This window comes from Rhinoderma darwinii, chromosome 13 (genome assembly GCF_050947455.1).
Source record: "Rhinoderma darwinii isolate aRhiDar2 chromosome 13, aRhiDar2.hap1, whole genome shotgun sequence".
NCBI lineage: Eukaryota > Metazoa > Chordata > Amphibia > Anura > Rhinodermatidae > Rhinoderma > Rhinoderma darwinii.
The window spans coordinates 59,724,881-59,750,834 of NC_134699.1; the positions used below are offsets into that span (position 1 = coordinate 59,724,881).

Consider the following 25,954-nt stretch of genomic DNA (forward strand, 5'->3'; position numbering starts at 1 on the left):
TACCCGCAAGCTGCGGAGTCTTTATATATTTCTGATCCTACAGAAGCTAATAGAGCTGAATGGTTAGGCTTAAAAAGTCTATATAAGCACCAACTCCATCTCAAAACCAAACGTAAACAATTTTTTACACGACAAACCTACTTTGAAATAAGTAATCAATCCAGCCAATTGTTGGCTCATTTAATTAGACAGGATAACACCCCCAACTCGGTTCTTAAAATTCAGGATTCCGATGGCCACATATTCACAGCGGTGGGGATGCCATTGCCATTATAGAGTATTATGCCGCTTTATATAGTTCTTCTACTGACCGTAATATAGCTGATGTTTTAACCTACTTGAGTTATTTAAACTTCCCTACCTTGTCGACAGAACAAACTAGTCTACTGAATGTTCCCATCGCCTTAGAGGAGCTACAGGAGGCCGTTCATGATATGGCACCTCACAAGTCGCCAGGCCCAGATGGACTTCCTATCGAGGTATTTAAGAGATATTGGGATCATATAGGACTGTTACTGCTGGATACTCTTACCCAGGCCCTGAATACCAGTCTACTCCCCTACACCTTCTATGACGCCTCCATTATAGTGTTACTAAAACCTGGGAAAAATCCTGGGATTGCGGCTCATACAGGCCGATCTCTTTAGTTAATGTAGACTATAAAATCCTGACTAAAATACTTTCTAAGAGGTTGAATAAAGTTATTCTAGGGATCATTCATCCAGACCAAACTGGGTTTATGCCAGGGAAATCCACTACCATAAACATTAAACGTGTTCAGACGATCATACAATTATGTAGGGCACACAATCTGCCCTGGGCTGTTGCTTCCTTAGATACCATGAAAGCGTTTGATTCAGTTGACTGGCCATTTCTTATAGCTTGCCTTCAAGGCTTTGGCCCTTATTTTATGACTTGGATCCATTATAAGTCCCCTAAAGTGAATGTGGTGGTTAATGGCATTCCCTCTGACTCTTTTCCTCTGACCCGGGGTACACGATAGGGTTGTCTTCTCTCCCCGCCATTGTTTGCGCTTGCCATCAAAGCCGATTCGGTTGAGATCTACTCCCACGATAACAGGTGTGCAGTGGGAGGGGGAGACTTGCGTATTGGGCCTACACGCGGATGATATGGTGCTGTTTTTAAGTAATCCTAATGAGTCTTTCCGCCATGCTATTTCCTTACTTGACACCTTCTTGCTATTCTCTGGATTAAAAATCAATTGGCAGAAACCAGCTATAGCGTACAGAGCCCTTAACCCCACCCAGGATCCTTTGGTATCGCAATGTGGTCTAGCTGTAGTCACCAAATTTACTTATCTGGGACTGGTGATGGTTCTGGATCACGCTTATGTGAAGGCTGAAACCATTACTCCGCTGTTTGCCCATATAGGGTTGAAGCTGAAGCTGTGGTCTAAGTTACCGTTGTCAGTGGCAGGGCATATTAACCTGTTAAAATGGTTATTCAGCCTAAGTACTTGTATATACTGTAACATATGCCAATTCCAGTTCTCTTATCTTATCTCAATTAACTCTTTGCTTATTCTGTTTATTTGGGGCTCCTCACGTTCAAAAATTAAAGGGAAGGTGTCATGAAATTATTATTTTTTTATCATATTGCTTTTAACATGATATTAACAAATTGTATTTATTTGTGTTCTCATGTTCTACTTTTTACTTTGTTCTTACATTTACTTCTCTTTGGGGCTGCCATTTTTTCTTCATCTCTGTATGTGTCGATTAGCGACACATACAGAGATGGAATACGACACATACAACCCCATAGAGAATGCGAACGGGAGCCGTTCCATTCACTGCAGCGTATGCCGTCTGTGTGGGAACGGCGCATGCGCCGCTCCCACACAGTCCAAAACTAAGCTCGTTCGCAGAGCGAAATCAGGCGTCATGTTTATGTGGACCGGAAGCCGCTGCCGGACAGTAAGATGACGACTTCCGGCCGCAGCCTCCGGCTATATGTTCAAGAAAGCGAAGACGCAAGTAATAGGAGCGGAGGCGGCAGGAGAAGGTCATTTATGTTAGTGTTATGCTGTCGTCTGAGCCCTGTATCTAATCCTCCTACACTGTGCAGTCGCTCAGAAAATGGCGGCACACAGTGTAGGTTTTAAGATTCAAACCCCTCCTTCTCCTGGCACTAGCCAGAATAAGGGAGGGGGGATTGTGTGAGGACACTAGAGAGAGTGTGTCTAACCCAAATTTGCAGCATAAAGCAATGAGGTTGCTTTACCACATTGACCATGCTGCAATTTTGGGAACTGCTCCCTCTAGTGCTCAGCACATGGAAATGTTATAAATTAGAATCTAATTTATAATATTTCCTGATTTGTGAAAAATTTTTAAAAAATTTAAATAACGTGTAATCACTTAAATAATAATTGTTTAATTAAAAATAAAAAAATTAAATTCTAGCGACACATTCCCTTTAAATTGACCACCTTGCAAAGACCCAAGGATGATGGAGGGATGGCACGGTCTGATTTCCACATTTATTATCTAGCTGGCCAGCTAAGTGGACTGAGAGAATGGTTCTTGGATGAACCTTTGTTAGACTCCACTCATTTCATGGCTTCATTGGTAGCTGGAGGCGGTTTACTTAGTTACCTTGAATATCCTCAATTTACTAGACCAGCCACGTTACTTCCCCTACATAGGGTGGCCTTAGCTGTATGGCGCATGTCAAAAAATATACTACATTTTATGGATACCCTTCCAGATTAACCTCTGTGGCATAACCCCACTTTGCCGTCCCTTCAGACAAAATGGGCAGGATTCCCACAACAGCATGTCATAGATGTTACCGCCTAGAGGCAAAGTTTTGGCACCTTATGTGGGATTACCCCTATATTTCCTCCTTTTGGTCCCTTGTAATTGATTTTCTTACGTCCCTCTTACCTACCCCTATCTCGAATTCTCCTAAAATTGCCTTGTTTGGAATTCTAGATGAGGAACAATGGTCGCACTAAACGCGCATATTTCTGAGAGACTCTCTGTTTTTGGCTAGGAAAGTCATAACGGTGAATTGGATGGCGGACAGGCCACCTTCCATTTTACAATGGAAGACACTCGTAAATACCATCATAACCTATGAACGATTAGTATATCAACATCGAGGATGCCCTGGTAAAGTCTGGGGCCCATGGTTAGACACTTCTGAGTCTATTGTTATGGAGGACTCCTAACTCAAGTCTCGTAAGTTGCGATGCTGATCCTTACATGTTCTGTCTCGATTGCGGTCACTTTTTTTTTCTATTCCTATAATTCTATAGTGGCATAGACCACCGGTTATGTTGTTCCATGTGTTAATGGATTTGTAACAAAAAAGAAAACAATTATTCCCAATTAATTTTATTTACCATATTGAATAAGATTGCTTACAGTGAAGGAAATAAGTATTTGATCCCTTGCTGATTTTGTAAGTTTGCCCACTGTCAAAGTCATGAACAGTCTAGAATTTTTAGGCTAGGTTAATTTTACCAGTGAGAGATAGATTATATATTTTTTTTAAAACAGAAAATCTCATTGTCAAAATTATATATATTTATTTGCATTGTGCACAGAGAAATAAGTATTTCATCCCTTTGGCAAACAAGACTTAATACTTTGTGGCAAAACCCTTGTTGGCAAGCACAGCAGTCAGATGTTTTTTGTAGTTGATGATGAGGTTTGCACACATGTTAGATGGAATTTTGGCCCACTCCTCTTTGCAGATCATCTGTAAATCATTAAGATTTCGAGGCTGTCGCTTGGCAACTCGGATCTTCAGCTCCCTCCATAAGTTTTCGATGGGATTAAGGTCTGGAGACTGGCTAGGCCACTCCATGACCTTAATGTGCTTAATTTGAGCCACTCCTTTGTTGCCTTGGCTGTATGTTTTGGGTCATTGTCGTGCTGGAAGACCCAGCCACGGGCCATTTTTAATGTCCTGGTGGAGGGAAGGAGGTTGTCACTCAGGATTTGACGGTACATGGCTCCATCCATTCTCCCATTGATGCGGTGAAGTAGTCCTGTGCCCTTAGCAGAGAAACACCCCCAAAACATAATGTTTCCACCTCCATGCTTGACAGTGGGGACGGTGTTCTTTGGGTCATAGGCAGCATTTCTCTTCCTCCAAACACGGCGAGTTGAGTTAATGCCAAAGAGCTCAATTTTAGTCTTATCTGACCACAGCACCTTCTCCCAATCACTCTCAGAATCATCCAGATGTTCATTTGCAAACTTCAGACGGGCCTGTTCGTGTGCCTTCTTGAGCAGGGGGACCTTGCGGGCACTGCAGGACTTTAATCCATTACGGCGTAATGTGTTACCAATGGTTTTCTTGGTGACTGTGGTCCCAGCTGCCTTGAGATCATTAACAAGTTCCCCCCGTGTAGTTTTCGTTGAGCTCTCACCTTCCTCAGGATCAAGGATACCCCACGAGGTGAGATTTTGCATGGAGCCCCAGATCGATGTCGATTGATGTCTTCCATTTTCTTACTATTGCACAAACATGTTGTCTCCTTCTCACCCAGCGTCTTACTTATGGTTTTGTAGCCCATTCCAGCCTTGTGCAGGTCTATGATCTTGTCCCTGACATCCTTAGAAAGTTCTTTGGTCTTGCCCATGTTGTAGAGGTTAGAGTCAGACTGATTAATTGAGTCTGTGGACAGGAGTCTTTTACACAGGTGACCATTTAAGACAGCTGTCTTTAATGCAGGCACCAAGTTTATTTGGAGCGTGTAACTGGTCTGGAGGTGGCTGAACTCTTAATGGTTGGTACTGGCCTAGCCAGTCTCCAGACCTTAATCCCATCGAAAACTTATGGCGGGAGCTGAAGATCCGAGTTGCCAAGCGACAGCCTCGAAATCTTAATGGTTTACAGATGATCTGTAAAGAGGAGTGGGCCAAAATTCCATCTAACATGTGTGCAAACCTCATCATCAACTACAAAAAAACGTCTGACTGCTGTGCTTGCCAACAAGGGCTTTGCCACCAAGTATTAAGTCTTGTTTGCCAAAGGGATCAAATACTTATTTCTCTGTGCACAATGCAAATAAATATATAGAATTTTGACAATGTGATTTTCAGTTTTTTTTTAAATATAATCTATCTCTCACTGGTAAAATTAACCTAGCCTAAAAATTCTAGACTGTTCATATCTTTGACAGTGGGCAAACTTACAAAATCAGCAAGGGATCAAATACTTATTTCCTTCACTGTATATTATTCATATTCTTGAGATGTTATATCAATGTATTCGACTTATCCTGTTTGCAACATTTTAAATAAAACAAATTTTAAAAAAAGTAAAGAGGTGTCAGGTCTGTTTGCGAAAGGTGTCATAGTACATGTATTCTATTATTATGCATTGAATTTTTTTATTTATAACATTGTATTATTTTATTTAATATTAAATTATATCATAATATATCTTATTTTATTGTATTGCATTGTGCTATGTATTCTGTTATAGTGCCTCATGCTGTATTATATTATTTCATTTTGTATTGTATTATATTGTTGCATTGTATTTATGTTGTATTTTATTGTATTTATGTTGTATTTTATTATATTTATGTAGTATTTTATTGTATTTATTTTGTTGTGTTATATTGCATTTTATTACATCCCATTATGTTACATTAATGTCAACAGAGTATTTTCCAGGTAGTGTATCTTCCAAAGCTATTAAAAAAAAATCTACTAAATGAATATGAAAACAGCTACAAACTCTTTCTGCAGTGAGCAATAATAATACATGTAGCTGCTGATGGTCTTTCGGGTGCAGTTCGGGGGGGGGGGGGTTAGTTCTGTCTTATTTGGTGCTTCTGGCAGCATCATATTCTGGCAGCAGAGAAAGCTGTTTATCTCAGTATCACAATGTTTATACACAGCTCCATCTTCCCTACTACATTAGACAGAAAACAAGAATACAGAATGACTGTCACTGCCAAGCATTATGTTTAACCACACACACGTTTCGAGAGTGGGCGCACAGCTAAAATAAACAAAAAACAACAGCCCCCCAGGTGATACCTATGCATTCCCTGCAACATGCCAGGACATGAGGACAGGGCCCTTCTTGCATTAATTGATGCCATTGCTAGACACCAGGGTGTGTATCACTTATCTGCCCCTCCTAAAGTGGCCCTCCAGTCTCAGGACAAAATTATAAATGTGATGGGGTATATGATATTACCTGGTGCCCTCCAGTTGCCCCCCTATGCCGTGGATCCACTATTTTAGGGTCCCCTCTGTGTTGCCTTAAAATGGCCACAGCACTTCTCAGACCGAGGCTACGACACGGTCAAGGATTGGATGGAACAGCTCACGTGAGCAGTTCTGGCCAAACCGATAACAATGGGAGTGTCTCAGACTCGTAGTCTAAGAAGCGCTGCGGCCATTTTGGGACAGCACAGAGGAGACCCTAAAACGGCAGATCCACTGCAGAGGGGCACAACTGGAGGGCATCAGATATGATTACTCCATATACCCCATCATATTTAAATCGATTATCGCTTTAATTCTAATAGAGGATGAAAACTGTCATGTCATGCTCACACAGATGCATGGTTCGTTACAAGACAGAGTTCTAATCGCTGTGCTGTTATGAGCCGTGCAGCTGGGCGATCTTCCCATGACCAGGACAGAATTTCATTTTGGGAAAGTAAACAAAGGTTCTCATTCAATGACAACAAGCAGAGATCTGGATGCTTTTGCCCACTTCTCAAGGGGGTCAAAGGTGGCATGTGATATATACCAAGGGCACCCACTACCTCACGCTGAGAAAAAGCTGAATGTAATTTTTTTTTACAAAATAACCCAAAAAGTTTTTGTAAAATTGCTTTATAACCATGCTATTGCCATGGTTTTGCGAATATCTCTGCCAAGACAACAAAATCGCAATATGACCGTAAGCTGTGAGCATATGCTAAATAATTTCCAACACACATGGCATTTACAGTCAAATCCCCTTTCCCCCACAAAAATTATTTAAAGACTACAGCCGCTAACCTCAGGTGGGGTTCTCTAGGCTAGAGGACCTTCTTGGGGCACCGGATCTCTCATAGGTCCTTACCCAATCATACACCGTCATGATATCCCTGGGTGCTAGGCCATTTGATAAGGCGTATCTGCAATGGCGGGGTGATGTTCCCACCTTGACAGAGGAGGACTGGCGGGAGGTAGAATCCTCCTTTTTTGATTCGGTTCCTGCATAGGATTTATTACACTCCAGTTAGGCTTAAGCAAATGGGGGCATTGGCTTCGGATAGTTGTTTTAGATGTAATTCGGAGGTTGGTACCTTTCTGCATTGTGTGTGGATGTGGCCTAGAATTGCCCCCTTTTGGTCGGAGGTGGTGGAGTTTCTTCATACCCATTATGAGTTGCCGCGACTTCTTACCCCCAGATGTGCCTCCTGGGCATTATGGATGAAGTTATTCATAATCACTATGCTAAGATATTCTTTCGTTTTGTTCTTGTTTGTGCCCGGAAGATTATAATTATGGCTTGGAAGAATACGGATAGTCCAAGTATACTGCACTGGCAACAAATAGTGAATAAATATATACCCATGTATAAAAAGTTGTATCTTAGCAGGAAATGTCCAGATAAATTTAGGAAAATTTGGTCCAGGTGGATAGAGACTATTGACACTGCGGTTTAATGGTCGCTTGAAAATGACCGAGATGTGGTGGGTTTGGAGCACAAGGATGTTTGTGTGTGAGTGAGTGAGTGTTTCGATTCAGGCCTCATGCACACGACCGTAAAAACACCCGTTATTGCGGGTCGTAATTACGACCCGCAATAACGGGCTCATAGACTTCTGTTACCCACGGGTACCTTCCCGTTTTCTCACGGGAAGGTGCCCGTGCCGTTAAAAAAATAGAACATGTTCTATTTTTCTATTTTACGGGCCGTGCTGCTATACTTTATAATGACAGCACGGCTTGCAAAAGCGGCCGGCTGCCCGCGGCCGGCCGTGCCCGCCCGTGCTCGTAATTACAAGTCGTAATTACGAGCACGGTCGTGTGCATGAAGCCTCAGTTAGGCTTTCGGAGGTTATGCAGCTGTACGATGTGTTACTGTTGTTAAATGAATATGCTCCGACTTGATATTTATATGTGATGATACAGCTTCTCTGAATGTCTTTATTTTGTACTGTTTGTATATTTGTACGTGTTTTGTACAACAACATTTTGAAAATAAAGCCTTTTAATAAAAGAAAAAAAAAGGCTACAGCCGCTACACCTTTGAAAACTTTTTTTTTTCTAATAAAAACGTGTATCAGAGTGTTTTGTGCAACTTTGCAATTCCATTTTATTCAAAATATTTTTTTCTTTTTGAGATGCAACTGCTTTATATCCTGTATACAGAGCAGCTGTATACTGCGCTGAGACCTGTATCCTTCAGGTCAGCGGGACTGATGGGTTCAGTGACAGCGGATCCTGCGAGCTGTTAGGCCGGGTTCCCATGGGTCGAATACACTGCATAAAAATCACGCGTGTCCGTCCTGGAACCCGCAGGACGTCCGCTCCGGCCTCCCTGGATGACGTCGAAGGCCATGTGACACTGCAGCCTGTGATTGGATGCAGCGGTCACATGGGATGCAACGTCATCCCAGGAGGAGGCCGGACTGCAGGAAGGAGGACAATATTTAAATTCCGTACCGCAGGTTAATTTATTAACGTTTATGCTACGTTTTTTTTCCCACAGTGTGGGCATGAGATTTACAAAATCTCATCTTTGCTGCTACTGTAAATGCTGCGGAATTTCCGCACAGAATTCCGTTGCGGAAAATCTGCAGCGTTTAGGTACGTGGGAACCCGGACTTACCGATCACATCTAAATGATAAACAAAGATTCAGGTCCCAGAACTAGATACAGCTGCTCTGTATACAGGATATAAAGCAGCTGTATCTCAAATAGCAAAAATAATTTTAATAAAATGTAATTGCACAGTTGCACCAAACACATTGATTTTTTTTAAAAAGTTTTCAAAGGTGTACATAACCTTTAAACAGAATCCCCTGATATGTCGGACCACATTTCCCGGACCGAACACAGTGCAGGGAGCCGGGCTCCTAGCATCAGAGTTATGTACGATGCCAGGAGTCACTAACTATGATGCTAGGAGCCCGGCCCCCTGCACTGTGTTTGGTCTGGGAAACGCAGCTGACATGCGGTCCTTATATCACGGACCGAACACGGTCGTGTGAATTAGGCCTTATGGTCAGTTCACACGTAGCGTAAATACTGCAGTTTTTTCAAAATGGAATTCATTGCAAACAAATCCGCAGCAAATCCAGTAGCAGCAGAGTGGATGAGATATGAACAAATGTCATCCATACACTGCGTGAATAGTGAGCGCTAAAAACACTAAGAAATTTACTTGCGGTGCGTAATCGTATTCCGCATGTCACTGTATTTGCGGAATCGCTGCTTATTTGTTGCAGGTTTTCTCCATTAAATGTTAAAAAAATCTTATAGTTACACAGGAGTCTGGGCTTCTTCCTCCCTCCAGCGTGGCCTCCTGGGCTGATGTTTCATACCACGTGACTGCTAGCAGGCCGGCTAAATGCTGCAGTTTCTGCAGCGGACATTCCGGGCAAAAAACTGCACCAGTTTGGTGTGGATTTTCGGCCGGAATTCCCTGCGGCGCACAGGGCAGATACACTGCGTGCTTTTACGCAGCGTATCCGCACTGTGTGAACTCAGCCAAACAGTTAAGTTCCCCCTCCCCCAAGAAAAATTTATCATGAATCCCTTCCCCCCACATATAGCATTCACAGCCAAGTCCCACCCTCCCCACAAAAACGTTTTACACAAAATCTACTCCCCCATATAGCATTTGCAGTTAGGTTCCCCTCCCCCACAAAAAAAACATTTTACACAAAATCCCCTCCCCCACATATAGCATTAACAGTTAGTTCCCCCTCCCCCACAAATAGTAAAGAATCCCCCACACATAACATTACAGTTCCCTCTTACCTGTCCTGGAGGAATCTTCCTCATCAGTTAGGCCTCATTCACACGGCAGGGTTTCCCGGCCGGGTGGCGGCCGTTCATAAATCGGCCGGCACCCGGCTGCATTAGGAATAATAGACCCCTAATGGGGCTATTCACACGACCGATTTTTTGACGGCCGGGAAAACCGGCCGTCAAAAAATAGGACATGCTCTATCTTCGCCCGGGTACCCGGCTCCCATAGAAGTCTATGGGGCCGGGTATTACACGGCCATCACCGAGGTGTGTCCCGAGTGATGGCCGGGTTTTCCGGCGCTTGCGCTCTATCTCCTCCTCCTCACAGCGCAGAGTGCATGTAAGGAGGAGGAGTTTATGCTATTCTGACGAATGGCATCGCTGTACACTGTGTGGCAGGGCCGGGGTGTACAGCAGGTGGAAGGGAGCGCTGCGCTGGCTCCCTTCCCCTGCTTGTTTTAAAAGCACCCTGGCCCGGCGACACCTTCCATGGCGCCGCTAGCAGCTGCTGCTGCGGCTGCTACTACTGTAGCGACGCCACTATAGCAGAGCGGGGAGGTACCCCCCCGCTCTGCTATGTGCTAGCCGCACTTTAGCTCCTCGAAGGAGCGGAATCCCCGTGTTTTCGGGGATTCCGCTCCTGGACAGAGCGCTTGATGTCTCTGTCCATATCTGGGCAGTGACATCAGGGGAAACTCCTGAAGCGGAATCCCCGAACACATGGGGATTCCCCTTCAGGAGTTGCCGCTGATGTCACTGTCCGGATCTGCCCGGCCCGGCACGGATGCAAAACTTAATGCAAACCGGCCGGGCAAAATGGCCGATTTTACCGGCCGACACTCGGGCTCGGGAACGACCCGGTCGTGTGAATCCCGCCTTACAAGTTGCAGGCAGGCAGGCAGGGGGGGGGGGGCTGTGTGGCACTGCTCCTCTCCGGCTCTTCCTTCGTCCGTCCTCCCCTGGTACAAGTTGCAGGCAGGGGGGGAGCTGCGTGGCACTGCTCCTCTCCGGCTCTTCCTTCGTCCTCCCTCCCCTGGTACAAGTTGCAGGCAGGAGGGGGGCTGCGTGGCACTGCTCCTCTCCGGCTATTCCTTCTTCCTCCCTGTCTGGTGGGCGGCTCCCTCCACACGTGACACGGAGCTTCAGTTTCCAACTCAGGCAGCATCTTCCTCTCAGGGCCCGAGCGTAAGTTACTTCAGAGTAAAGAACGGCCCGTTACATTGCAGGGTCCGTTCCTTTCTCCAAGTAACTAACGCTGGGGCCCTCAACTAAATGTTTAAAGTAGCGGACAGGCCCCTTCTTTTCATCCTTGTTGCCGGGCCCCTGACTCGAGTACCAGCAGTACTGCCCTGATGGCGGCCATGGTCGTGTGCATGGGGCCTAAATGCTTAATAATACAAAAAAAAAAAAAAAGCAAATACTATGTATGTAAAACTAGTAAAAAAACAAACAAACAAAGCCTTATCTTTCAAGCAAAAAAGATGCAAATATCACTTCAATAACATAAAACATAAAAATGTTGTAACCTTAAAAACCTGCAAGAGCGGAAAATTGCAAACTACAAATTGCAAAGTGTCTGGTCATTAAAAGGTGTTGTCCATTTTTAAAAAAACAAAACATTTTCATATATCCTTTTAGGGAATTCTCAGGTAATAGAGGCGGTTCCCCTATTCAGAATCGTCATTTCTTGGTTAGAGTGGTTACAAAGAGTAACACTCTCTCTGGAGGACCTGTCCTGTCCTGCATCACACAGACAATACATTGATATCAATGGACACGGTGTAATGCTTAGTTTCCCCTGTGGTGCCGCTGTAGAGAAATTCAACACTTACTGCCAGGTTTCCTCACAGATTATAATTGATCGCTGGGGGTCCCAGCAGGGGGACACTTTGTGATCAGCCTATTGCGAAGGGACTCTTCTAACAAGTAGGGTTTGTCCAAAAGGTTAATAAATAGTTTGAAGATGCCTATATCTAGAACACTAAGGAGCCACAATATTGCAATCAGATTTTAGGAGCACAGCCAGACTCGTCACTTTATTTCCTATTCAGCAAGCTAGTCACAAGTCCAGCAAATGTGCCGATAAAATATGTATATGGTGATCTAAGTGATGTTCTGGATCGGTCTTCATATGAAGACGCCGCACTGCATTTCTCTGCCTAAAATCAATAGAAACTCATCTCATTACTAGTTGAAGTATTTCCAAGTATCTACAATATACAGCCATGCTGCAAACCCAACGTATTGTCTCTTCTGTCATCCAGTCAAATGTTAATCAGTTCAATAGTTCAAGTTTTTTTCTTATAGAGCCCATGCACATTGTTGGATGTTATTTCAAATAGTGGTCCTGCAATACATACTATGCCGTACATTAGTCCAACACATACATGCAGATTATCACTGCATTTAGGCATTTACATGTAACCATTGCTATGCGTTCACTTGCATAGTGGTGATGTAGGCAGTGTATACAGGTATCCTATCCTATTTGGATCTCTTTTTCTGCTATCACCCTTTTTGGCTCTATCAACTACAGGCCTATACAGGCATATATACACTCTTTTTCTTTGCTGTACTAACAAACAAACAGTTTTGTATAGATCTTTGTCACATTGACATCCGGTGCATTATTGTTTTCGATGTCTTTTTATTGAGTGACTCATTCCCTGTTCCAGTTTTAACCCTTGTCATGTTTTCATGTTAATAAAATTTTGTACTTTTTGCTATCAATCTGTTGTGCTTCAGTCGATCATTTTCTTTTTTGGGTTTATCAATTGTTGATCGATGCACCAAGTTTATCTTGGTCATTACCTGGGACGCAAACACAGTAGATCTCATATTGTTCAGCAACGCTGCTTTATATTGAACAGTACTCTGTGTCTGTGCCCCTTCTTTCGGTGGTATTGTATTGGTATATAATCAGTTCAATACTACGATATTGTCCTCTACAGCCTCTTATGGCAAACAGGGGTCATAGAAGTACATTTCAGCCCCTGTAATAAAACTTCCATATGCTCATGAATGTTCCTGTTGTCTTAATCTACACAATATTTCAGTTACTAGAACTGCAGTTTGTGCTCCAGAGCTGCTGCTCCATCAACTTTAACCAGTGCCACAAAGCTACAACCATAGTCATCCATTAAGTAGGCTATGGCGAGCTGTCATTGGTCACTCAGTCACCGATTTGCAAAAAAATATGCACAGATATATCTGCTCTTTTGTCATATCTGTTCATTTTACACGTTACTGCCATAGTCAGGCTGCTGTCTCTACACGGATTAATGCACAAGGGAAAGGAACTCCCTACACTGAGGTTTCAGATCATTTTACGGCAAGAACAGTGAGTGCTACATGAATTAGTCAAGATGAGAATCAAATGAGAGATTTTGCTGTTCCAACAGTAAGAAAAGGGCTGATTCTGGAGATGTTTTTAGGGCGAAGCTGAAAGGAGCGTGTAAGTGATTGAATATGAGGACTAAAGGAAAGATCTGAGTCAAACAAACACAAGACAGCGGGCGTGCTGCCCAGGCGTTTTGGTAGTACCACACACTGAGATGGAGACATCAGGTTTAGGGAGGTTAGTAGATGGTAGTAAGACAAGGAGCTCAGTTTTAGAAAGATTCAGTTTCCGATAGAGAGAGGAAATTTATGTTAGAGACAGCGGACAGACAATCACTGGAGGACATGACGATAGAGACAGCGGACAGGCAATCACTGGAGGACATGATGATAGAGACAGTGGACAGGCAATCACTGGAGGACATGATGATAGAGACAGGGGACAGGCAATCACTGGAGGACATGATGATAGAGATAGAGGACAGGCAATCACTGGAGGACATGATGTTAGAGACAGCGGATAGACAATCATACTGGAGGACATGATGATAGAGACAGCGGACAGGCAATCACTGGAGAACATGATGATAGAGACAGCGGACAGGCAATCACTGGAGGACATGATGTTAGAGGCAGCGGACAGACAATCACTGGAGGACATGATGATAGAGACAGCGGACAGGCAATCACTGGAGGACATGATGATAAAGACAGCGGACAGACAATCACTGGAGGACATGATGATAGAGACAGCGGACAGGCAATCACTGGAGGACATGATGTTAGAGGCAGCGGACAGGCAATCACTGGAGAACATGATGATAGAGACAGCGGACAGGCAATCACTGGAGGACATGATGTTAGAGGCAGCGGACAGACAATCACTGGAGAACATGATGATAGAGACAGCGGACAGGCAATCACTGGAGGACATGATGTTAGAGGCAGCGGACAGGCAATCACTGGAGGACATGATGATAGAGACAGTGGACAGGCAATCACTGGAGGACATGATGTTAGAGACAGCGGATAGACAATCATACTGGAGGACATGATGATAGAGACAGCGGACAGGCAATCACTGGAGGACATGATGTTAGAGGCAGCGGACAGGCAATCACTGGAGGACATGATGATAGAGACAGCGGACAGGCAATCACTGGAGGACATGATGATAGAGACAGCGGATAGACAATCACTGGAGGATATGATGATAGAGACAGCGGACAGGCAATCACTGGAGGACATGATGTTAGAGGCAGCGGACAGGCAATCACTGGAGGACATGATGATAGAGACAGTGGACAGGCAATCACTGGAGGACATGATGATAGAGATAGAGGTCAGGCAATCACTGGAGGACATGTTGTTAGAGACAGCGGATAGACAATCATACTGGAGGACATGATGATAGAGACAGGGGACAGGCAATCACTGGAGGACATGATGTTAGAGACAGCGGATAGACAATCACTGGAGGACATGATGATAGAGACAGCGGACAGGCAATCACTGGAGGACATGATGTTAGAGGCAGCGGATGGACAATCACTGGAGGACATGATGATAGAGACAGCGGACAGGCAATCACTGGAGGACATGATGATAGAGACAGCGGACAGCCAATCACTGGAGGACATGATGATAGAGACAGCGGACAGGCAATCACTGGAGGACATGATGATAGAGACAGCGGACAGGCAATCACTGGAGGACATGATAGTAGAGACAGCGGACAGGCAATCACCGGAGGACATGATGAGACAGCGGACAGGCAATCACTGGAGGACATGATGATAGAGACAGTGGACAAGCAATCACTGGAGGACAAGGTGGTAAGAGACAGTGGACAAGCAATCACTGGTGTTTTGTCATGGGAAGAGGTATATAATTGGGTGTCATCAGCGTAGAGATGGTACTGGAAGCAAAATCTGCCGATGGTTTGTCTGATAGGGGCTGCATAGAAAGAGAAGAGGAGCGGACATAGGACTGATCCCGGAGGAACCCCGATAGCGAGGAGAAGAAGTAGAATTAGCAGATGACTCACTGGGGTAGGAAGAAAACCAAGAGAGAGCAAAAGAGTGTAGCATACTGAGTAGGAGTTGGTAGTCTACAGTGCCAAATGCTGCAGAGAGATCCAGAAGTATCAGGAGAGAGTAGTTGCCGTTAGATTTAGATCATTGGTGACTTTAGTGAGAGCAGTTTGTGTAGACTGTAGAGTGCGGAAACCAGATTGTAAGGCTGAGTTCACACAGAATTTTGAAGCAGAATTTTCCTCCTGCAAAAAACTCAATTTGGAATTTTGAGGCAGATTTTGATCTGCCTGCACGCGGTTTGCCAGGATTTTCGTGGCGTATTTTGCTCGCGCCCATTGAGTGCCACAGGCAAAAACTCTGCGAAATACGCTTTCTCTGCCTCCCATTGATGTCAATGAGAGGTCAGAGGCGTACATGCCCGAAGATAGGGCATGACGCTTCTTTTTACCGCAATCGTTTTTTACCGCTCGCATTAAAAAACGCGTCCGCCTCCCATTGAAATCAATGGGAGGCATTTTCGGCCATTTTTTTGCGCGGTTTCCCTGTCAAAAAACGTGTAAAAAATACTCTGTGTGAACAGGGCCTAAGGGGTCGAGAAGAGGGATGCCAGCCGGTGAGAGAGACTGGATGAGGTGTGAGGGAATAACATCTCTAATGCAGGTAGTGGGACGAGAAGAACAGAGGAGTCCTGGAAGCCATGCCACCAATGTGAACACAACCAGTAACCGAGAATCACTATGAAGTATGTCTGATCGAGGTGATGGGAGTGATTTTCCATCTATCGTACGGTCCTGAAGTTGATTTCTGGTCTCATCTCCAGAGCAGAAAACTCTGGACCTTCTTCTGCACCATTGCAAGGCCAGGACACGCACACACAGTTTTGGCTTAGTTTTTTTAGCCAGAGACAAGTGGATCCAAAAGGAAAAGACTGAAGCGTCGCCCTTTTTTTTTTGTTTCCACTCCTATCCAAAAACTGAGCCAATAACTGCATTGAAACTTCAGTGGTCTTTACACATACCGCCCCTGTACATGCATCTGCCTTTTCAATCGTACCAGTCTTTGCGTATCGACTGTGAGAAGGTCCGAAGCTTCTTGACATGGGCCGGTACACTGGGGGCAGGTGCTAATGACTAATTTAATGGGGCCCCTTGCTGTTGCTGGTTCACGAAAAAAACATGTTACCTCTACCCCCAACCCATTTTCATTTCTAGGACAGAAAGGCAGCACCACCCTCTAGGGGTTTCCGCTTTTTTGGTGTGGGGGGTACCTAGCCGGAGCTGGAGCCCTTCTTGTTATTGGCCCCATAACTGCTGTATTGGCTGCCTGAAAACAGTGGTGTTTAACCTGTGGACCTTCAGTTGATGCTCTAACAGCCTGCTGGGAGTTGTAGTTTTGCAGAAGCTGGAAACAACTGCTCTATGGCATGTCCACCGCTTGTCTGAAATCCTATGACAGATCCACTTTAATAACAAGCGGCTGAGCATGTCTCATGTAGCGCTCTAACTTTCTAATATAAAAGACTCACTTTAGAAATTTGATTGTCGAGCATTGCTTGAGGACTGCAGTGGCGGCTCATCACATATGGGATAAGTCCTTTGGGATCTATATGGACACGTGCATGGAAACGAAGCCTTGGTCCTCATGGTCAACACTTTTGTGAGTCATGTTAATTGAGTTTGAGCGCTTCATGTTTTTAAATAAATAAATAAAGCTAAATTAATGTAAAATAGTTCTGCAGCTTTCTAGTACACTGAGGCCTCATGCATTCTTCCATCGACCGTTCAACGGCCGCTAATGACGGTTCCGTGAATCACGGACCGCACACGGATGGCTTCCGTGAGCAGTCCGTTGTTTCACGGACCAAATCAATGCAAAGGCCGAGACCGTTCCATCATAAACGGGCAGGAGTAGGACCTGCAATGCCCCATTGAAATGAATGTGTCAGGGTGCGATCAGTTAAAAAAACGGATAGCACCCTGACGAAAAAAACTGAAGTGGGCATGAGGCCGTAACATTTTAATTCCACACCCTTTTTAAAACCTCTGCTTGCTGTGAATGAATTGGGAACATCCGTGTTTATATCTAGAGACAGAAAACCTGTCCGGAAAATGAACTACACGCACAGGTGATAAGCCGGACTGAAATAAAATATATTAGATTATTGCAGAATGTTTTTATATTATTGCTATATTATGTATCTACACATAGGGGTCATCTCAAAGACAACCCCTGTCTACATGCCCTATTAGAGTTTATGGACGTCATAGACATCCACTAGAAGACCAATTCCCACTCGAGCGGGCCCGGCCGATCCATGCACATGATCGGCCATGTAGCCCAACCCCTGGTCATAACTCCTGATCAACAGGTGATAGAGAAGTATACAAAAGGCAATCCCTTTAAAAAAGACCTGTCAAATGGAGTGTTTCCAGCCAAGATCAGGGAGCTCCTTCTCCGACAAGTAAAGGGTTTGCAGATTTGCATCGGGGACCCTTACCTGCCCTATATGATGATAATCTACTGCTTAGGTCTCTATTCTAACTTGTCAGAAACTTCCTTTACATCACCTCCATACAAGCGTGGGCACAAGAGCATTAAAAACAACGACTGACATCTTACAAGACATTTGTATATAATGTAGATCAAGGTGTAGATCTCTGGACCCCACAGTTGTAGCAAGGACAGAGATGAGGAATACAAGTTCATTCTCCATCGATGAAGTTCCTTGCAATAAGAAATCCGCATTAAAGGGGTTTCCTAAAGTCATAAAAGTCTGATCATAGGGAAACCTATTGAATCAGGCATCAAACTCTTAGAGAAATGCTGCTGAGAAACAAAAGGTTCTCAAATCACATACAGAGCATATGCCATAAGTGTTTTATTAGTGGGGTCAAACTGTGGATCCTAAAAATAGGGGTGCCAGGTGCCCCGTTCCTGGCATAGAGGTGGTCAAGATAAGAGATATGAAAACGAGTAAGTGCGCTCTACACACTCCACAAATTTCCACATCTCCTATTCACTTTAATGGAGATCACCCATCTCTACCAGGAATGGGACAACAGTCGGACCCCCATCGGTTAAACAATTATGGCATATCGTATCCTATGACGGGAGAAGCGATTATGTCTTATGCCGCTGCATAGAAAAATACTTTGCACTTAAAGAACTAGCAATTTAATGCACCATTGCAGAAAATCAACATGCAGCATCTCCCGGTTGGTCCCAGAATCGGGGCGCTGCCACCTAAAGCCACATAATTCACAATAATAAGCACTAATATGATGATAATCTACTACAAGGGCAGGTTCTCCATGGTTAGCCCCGTGATCATGAATACATACAAGCATTGGTACATATTGCACAGGACTGCAGATCATATTATGGCAGCGGGTGCACAGGGTCACCCACAGTGGGCACACAATAGACACACACAGGCTGCGTATACATCACAGTCTACACACAATGCACACGGTACCTGCGATATTCCAGGACGAGGATGCTGATGCTGCAGCAGGCCGGTTATCCTGGTGATGGCTCCCAGGCCGGCCCGGCTCCTTACCGGCAGTGATAACGCACGTACAGCCGCTGCCGAAGCACGGCAACCCGGGGCAGCGCTCACACTGACACAGCGGGGAGGAGGGATCAGCAGCGGCCACTGGCGACACCTGCTGGTCAGCAGAGAGCGCTGCAGGGAGGCCTGAAGACCTGCTGCTGCTGGTGACTCATCATCGTCAATAGACCCTTGTAGATCCCCCGTCCTCCTTGGTTGACTTCATTGCAGATTTCACAGAGATCACTGGACCATACAGATCATGATTTTGCTAATATTTGTATCACATATGTCCGTGATCCACCTCTGATCATAGAATTCTTCTACATAAACAGTTCAGTCACTGTGTACATACATTACTATACATTCACTATTCTGCAGGCTTCAGAGCTGAAATCTACCATCATCTGCTGCTTGTTCAGGGTGTAGAGCTTATTATCATGGACAAGCACTGTGTACATACGTTACTTATGTAATCACTAAGCTGCAGGCCTCAGAGCTGAAATCTACTATCATCTGTTTTTTCAGGATCTGCATAGAGCTAATTATCATGGACAGGCACTGTGTACATACATTACGTAGTCCTAAGGTTACAGTCTGTGTTATACTATAGAACTGCATTCACCATTCTGCAAGCTCCATAGCTGAAATCTATCATCATCTGCTGCTTGTTCGGGGTCTGCATAGAGCTTGTTATCATGTGCAGGCGCTTGGTACATACATTGTTTAGTAATGATCCAGAGGTTAGAGTCTATATTATACTCCAGAGCTGTATTCACCATTCTGCAGGCTACAGAGCTGAAATCTATTATCTGTTGCTTGTTCAGGGTCTGCATAGAGCTTATTACCATGGACAGGCACTGTGTACATACATTATTTAGTACTGATCCTTAGTTACAGTCTGTATTATACTCCAGAGCTGAATTCACCATACTACAGGATTCAGAGCTAAAAAAATCTATCATCATCTGCTGCTTGTTCAGGGTCTGCATAGAGCTTATTATCATGGGCAGGCACTGGGTACATACATTTAGTACTGATACGGAGGTTACAGTCTTTATTATACTCCAGAGCTGCCTTCACCATTCTGTAGGCCTCAGAGTTGAAATCTATCATAATCTGCTGCTTGTTCAGGGTCAGCATAGAGCTTGTTATCATAGACAGGCACTGTACAGTAATCTGATGTACAAAAACAAGCTGCCCTCTGCAAAATAGAAGCTCAGCTAAGTTGTTACGGAGCTGTATGATGACAAACTTGACCAGGAGAATTGTGAATTCAGCTCTGGACTATAATACAGGCTATAACCTATGATTCAGTATGGTAATGCAATGTGACTCAACTTTTATGTAGATTGATTAGTGGTGCTCATGGGGAAACATACCCTTTAATGCACCCGAGAACCAACACAGAAGCTACACCTACTACTCCCCATCACTTTACCGATTCTAATGTCAAGGGGCTGCCATATTTAGCAGTGATTGCAATTTTTATGTTGCAAAATAAAAAGGGGGTTATCATACAAACTCCATGCAGCTCAGGAACCCAGTAATGACCACCCAATAAGGCAGCTCATATAGTTGCTATGGGGTCTATGGAGAAGAAGGCCAGGTTGGCCACATCCTAGGTCTACTGGAAACCTAAGCAAGGCTCTCCTTCTCCATGGGCACTGCAATGTTCACTAACAAGGGGGAAGAAACTTGCAGGGGTTGTGCTGCTCCTTTCTCCTACACTTAATGGGAAGGGAGGGGGAAAAGCATTACCGTAGATTGGAGGTGTCACTGGTGGCCCTCTCCGATCTATGTACGCCTTTGCTGCTGAGCCAACCTGCTGCCCATTTCTTAAGAAATCACTTTTGCCTAAAAAAAAATGGGTCAACCGCAACACATTCATGTGTATAACCCCGGCCTTCTGGTACTTTAAACCATGGCCAGCAGCCCGTAATGGGTTAAAGGAAATTAAGGACTCGGTGTGTCTGACTTGTTTGTCATGTGGTTGGAGAAATAACCTTTGATGCCTCCATTATGGTGGGTTTTGCATAAATTAAAATAATAAAAATGATTAATTATCGTCTTAATTGAGATGCGTCCGACGCAGAATGGCGGCCTTTATAACGGAGCACAATAACTAATGACATCTTTACACAAGCGGCAGAGGACATCCAGATCTATCCCTCCTCTTTCTCACTTATAATTCCTATCATTATATTTCAAACAATTCTCAAATTATCACATTTTAAGCTTTAATTAACTTGAGACACTACAGGAGTAATTAAAAAGAAAATAATCCTTTGCATTTTAGAGGCAAGTTACACAGCGCAACCTTGTATTGTGGCTTCATTCACACGTGAGTAACGTACCGAGCGAGGAAGAGAGCATGCCATATGCTAAAAATCTTGGGGTAGGGCATTCTATAGTTTGACTGCTCTAACTGTAAAGAACCCTTTCCTATATTAATGTCTGAAACGCCTTTCTTCCACATATAATGAATGCCCCCTGGTCATTTACAAAGTCTTATGTTCTAGTTCTTTGTATTGACCACACATATAATTATACCGGTTAATAAGATCACCTCTAAGGCGTAATTTTTCCAAGCTGAAGTAAATTTTTCTAGCCTTTCATTGTAAGCGACACGTCCCATCCAGTGGTGTAACTACCGCTTTAGCAGTAGGGGTCGCAACGGTCGCAATTGCAACCGGGCCCCTAAGCCTGGGGGGCCCACAGCCACACAGCGCTGACCGCGCTGGTCCCGCTTCCTGAATGGTGGAGCAAGGAGCTTACGGCTCCTTGCTCCAGCATTCACTTTGCTATGAGCGGCTCGGCGCAGGCAGGCATGATGTATTGATGTCATCGCGCCTGTCTGTGCAGAGTCACTCACAGCACAGACCGGAGGAGAAGGATCCTAAGGTAAGTAATTATGTTATTATTTTTCTATTAGGCACTATGGGGCATTATACTGGATAGGGAAGGGGGGCTGATATGGTGACAGCTATAGGAGCATTTGACTATATTAGGGGCATTATACGGTATGGGTGGCATTATACAGTGGGGATAGCTATGGGGGGCATTAAACTGTATGGGGGGCATTATACTGTGGGGACAGCTATGGATGGCATTATACTTTGGGGGCAGCTATGGGGGGCATTATATTGTGGGGGCAGCTATGGGGAGCATTATATTGTGGGGGCAGCTATGGGGAGCATTATATTGTGGGGGCAGCTATGGGGAGCATTATATTGTGGGGGCAGCTATGGGGAGCATTATATTGTGGGGGCAGCTATGGGGGGGCATTATACTGTGTGGGGCAGCTATTGGAGTCATTTTACTGTGGGGGCATTATACTGCAGGGGCAGCTATGGGGGCATTATACTGTCTGGACAGCTATGGGTGACATTATACTGTGCGGACGGCTATGGGGGCATTATATTGTGGGGGCAGCTATGAGGGGGCATTATACTGTGGGGCAGCTATGGGGGTATTATGCTGCGTGGGGGCAGCTATGGGGCATTATGCTGTATGGGGGAATTTGTTTGGGCATTGTACTGCATGGGGGCATCAGCGTAGTCATTATACTGTATGGGGCATCTGTGTGGTCATTATACTCTATGGGGCATCTGTGTGGGCATTATACTGTATGGAGCATCTGTATGGTCATTATACTTTATGGGGCATCCGTGTGGTCATTATACTGTATGGGGCATCTGTGTGGGCATTATACTACATGTGGCATCTGTGTGGGCATTATACTGCATGGGGCATCTGTGTGGGCATTATACTGTATGGCGCATCTGTATGGTCATTATACCGTATGGGGCATCTGTGTGGGCATTATACTGTATGGGCATCTGTGTGGTTATTATACTGTATGGCGCATCCGTGTGGGCATTATACTACATGTGGCATTTGTGTGGGCATTATACTGTATGGCACATCCGTGTGGGCATTATACTGTATGGCGCATCCGTGTGGGCATTATACTACATGTGGCATCTGTGTAGGCATGCTGTATGGGGGCATTATACTGTATGGTGGCAGATATGGGGGCATTATACTGTGTGGTGGGCACTATGGGAGCATGGTACTGTGTGGGCTGAACCGGGTATGTATTGGCGGGGATTGGATGGGATTAGAGGTGTGGCTTAAAAGAACAAAACCGCATCGATTGTCCCTCTGTGATACTTAAAAGTATAGCACGGTCTACAGGGGGGCTGTATAGCACTGTATGGGGAGGCTATATAGCCCTGTCTACAGGGAGCGCTGTATAGCACTGTCTACAGGGGGGGCTGTATAGCACTGTCTACAGGGGGGGCTGTATAGCACTGTCAACAGCGGGGGCTGTATAGCGCTATCTACAGCGGGGGCTGTATAGCACTGTCTACAGGGGGCGCTGTATAGCATTGTCTACAGGGGGGGCTGTATAGCACTGTCTACAGCGGGGGCTGTATAGCACTGTCTACAGCGGGGGCTGTATAGCACTGTCTACAGCGGGGGCTGTATAGCACTGTCTACAGGGGGCGCTGTATAGCACTGTCTACAGGGGGGGCTGTATAGCACTGTCTACAGGGGGGGCTGTATAGCACTGTCTACAGCGGGGCTGTATAGCACTGTCTACAGGGGGGGCTGTATAGCACTGTCTACAGGGAGCACTGTATAGCACTGTCTACAGGGGGGGCTGTATAGCACTGTCTACAGCGGGGGCTGTATAGCACTGTCTACAGCGGGGGCTGTATAGCACTGTCTACAGGGGGCGCTGTATAGCACTGTCTACAGGGGGCACTGTATAGCACTGTCTACATGGGGGGCTGTATAGAACTGTCTACAGAGGGGCAGTATAGCACTGTCTACAGGAGGGGGCTGTATGGCACTATTTACAGGGGGGCACTATCTACAAGGGCGGGCTGTGTGTGGCACCCAGGGGAGGGGGCCCAGTCAAATGTTTGCTATGGGGCCCGGTGTTTCCTAGTTACACCCCTGCTCCCATCCCATTTGATAATCTAGTTGCCCGCCTTTGAACCCCCTCCAGCTCTCCTATATGCTTTTTACAATGTGGAGCCCAACCCAAAATTCCATATTAAAGATGTGGCCTTCTAATAATACATTAGAATCACAGTTTTTTTTCTCTCTCCTTTTATACACTATAAAATCCTATTTGCTTTTGCAGCTGCAGCCTGACTTGGAGCGCCGCTGTTTAGCTTATTTGTAACCAGAATACCCAGGTCCTTCTCGGTCTGTTATCCCCAGTTTTATTCCATTTAATATATATGCATTGATACTATTATTGCGTCCTTGGTGTATTACTCTATTTTGGACCATAGAAAAAAAGAATTCCTGTTATACTTTATATAAATTTATTATTTTCAGCCAATGTTAGATTTCAATTAAAGGACATCTGCAGCTGACACATTGTTATGGGGATATGTGTGGTTGACAAACTGTTATGGGGATATGTGCGGGTGACATACTGTTATGGGGGTATCTGTCGCATACTGTTAAGGGGTCATCTGTGGCTGACACACTGTTAGGGGGACATCTGGGCTCACTGTTATGGGGACATTAGTGTCGGGCACACCGTTATAGTGGCAGGAATAATATTATAATGGAACGTGTGTTTTACTTTCAGGAACTTTGGGGTCAGTGAGGAAAAAAGAAAGTCCATAGCTTTTGGCATCTGCAGATACCAATGTGTATCAATGACACCTAGGATGTCAAAGCATCACTGAAATTTGGCACCGGGGTTAGAACCAAATGACTGGCAGTGAACACAAGGCTAGGAACTATATCGCTGTCCCGTGGCTCATGGGTCAGGATCATATTACAGGCACTTGGCCCTACAACGTCAGACTGGTTTGTATAAGTACAGCATTGCTGCCACATTTTCACACTGCAATTAATAATTACATTTGTTCTTACTGATTAAATTGACATCAACGTTATATCTGAATGAGGCTCTGAATCCAAAAAAGACTGTAAGTAACAATCACGCTGTATGATGTATAAAGACTGGACCACGCGGCTTTCATTAGGTTTCTTGTAGATCTGGAGATCCAGTGCTCATGTGACTGAGGTATCAGAACAGCCTTGGTCTGGAAGCGATGATTTCCATTCTTCACATGTGGAAAACTGATAACTGCTGTAACAAACCCTAATGCCTGATTTCCACTGGGGATGTCTTTATTTTGCACAAGTTTAGAAGTATTTTCCTCCTGACCTGTTCTAGTAGTGTCAGCAATATCTTCCTATGGTTTTGGACGTGCATTGATAGCCTCATACAGTACAGGACACTGGATGTACTTCTGCTGGCCAGGGACCAAATCATGGCGTGTAACTGACCACCTGCTCCCTGGACATTCACGTTCTCACTGTGCAGCAGGCCATCTGGATACTGACAGAGAGCACACAATTCATGTTTCTACCCGAGATTATATGCTGACCGTACATCTGACCACCCGGTTACTGGACACTGACTACCAGGATCTAAATATTTCACTGACCACCAAGTATTAAATGTCTGACTGACAATTGTTATCAGATCCAGACTCTACCACTGACCACCAGGAACCACATGCTGGCTATTCTACTGGCAACCTGGTTCCTAGACACTGACTGTGCCAATGGCTGCAAAGGTAGAAACATTAGGGATATGAAGGTACACAGCGTATCCGCCCTGGTCGCTGCAGGGAATTCCGGCCAAAAAACCGCACCATATTGTGGTGCAGTTTTTCGGCCGGAAAATGTCCTCTGCGGAAATCCTGCACTGAAAAAAAAAGGATACTTACCACGGTAACGTGTCCCTCCAGCATCCTGACATTCTGCAGCCCTGGAATGATGTTGCATCCCATGTGACCGCTGCATGAAATGTCATCCCACGAGGCCAGCCTCGACGAAGAAACACAGACTTCTGGGTAAGTATAAGAATTTTTTTTTTCTTCTGAGTTGCGTTTTTTGCAGCGGAATCCCTGCGATTCAGCCTCAGAAATAGCAACATCTGCTATTTGTTGTGGGTTTTACCTCCCCATTGAATTAAATGGGGAAAACGCACAACACAAGAGCAGCGATT

The 25,954-nt window shown here is 44.9% G+C and overlaps 1 protein-coding gene across 2 annotated transcripts in view; it reads right to left on the reverse strand.

The window, feature by feature from the left end:
* The window catches only part of ABCA5 (ATP binding cassette subfamily A member 5), a 145,257-nt gene that overhangs the window by 75,115 nt on the left and 44,188 nt on the right, over nt 1–25,954 (reverse strand). The window contains exon 1 of one of the 2 annotated variants that reach the window (XM_075845151.1): nt 18,826–18,981. The exons of the other annotated variant lie outside the window; for it this stretch is intronic. The gene's annotated coding sequence lies outside the window, so the exon portion shown is untranslated. Of the gene's footprint in view, nt 1–18,825; nt 18,982–25,954 lie in introns of those variants that run through there. 2 annotated transcript variants of the gene reach the window in all.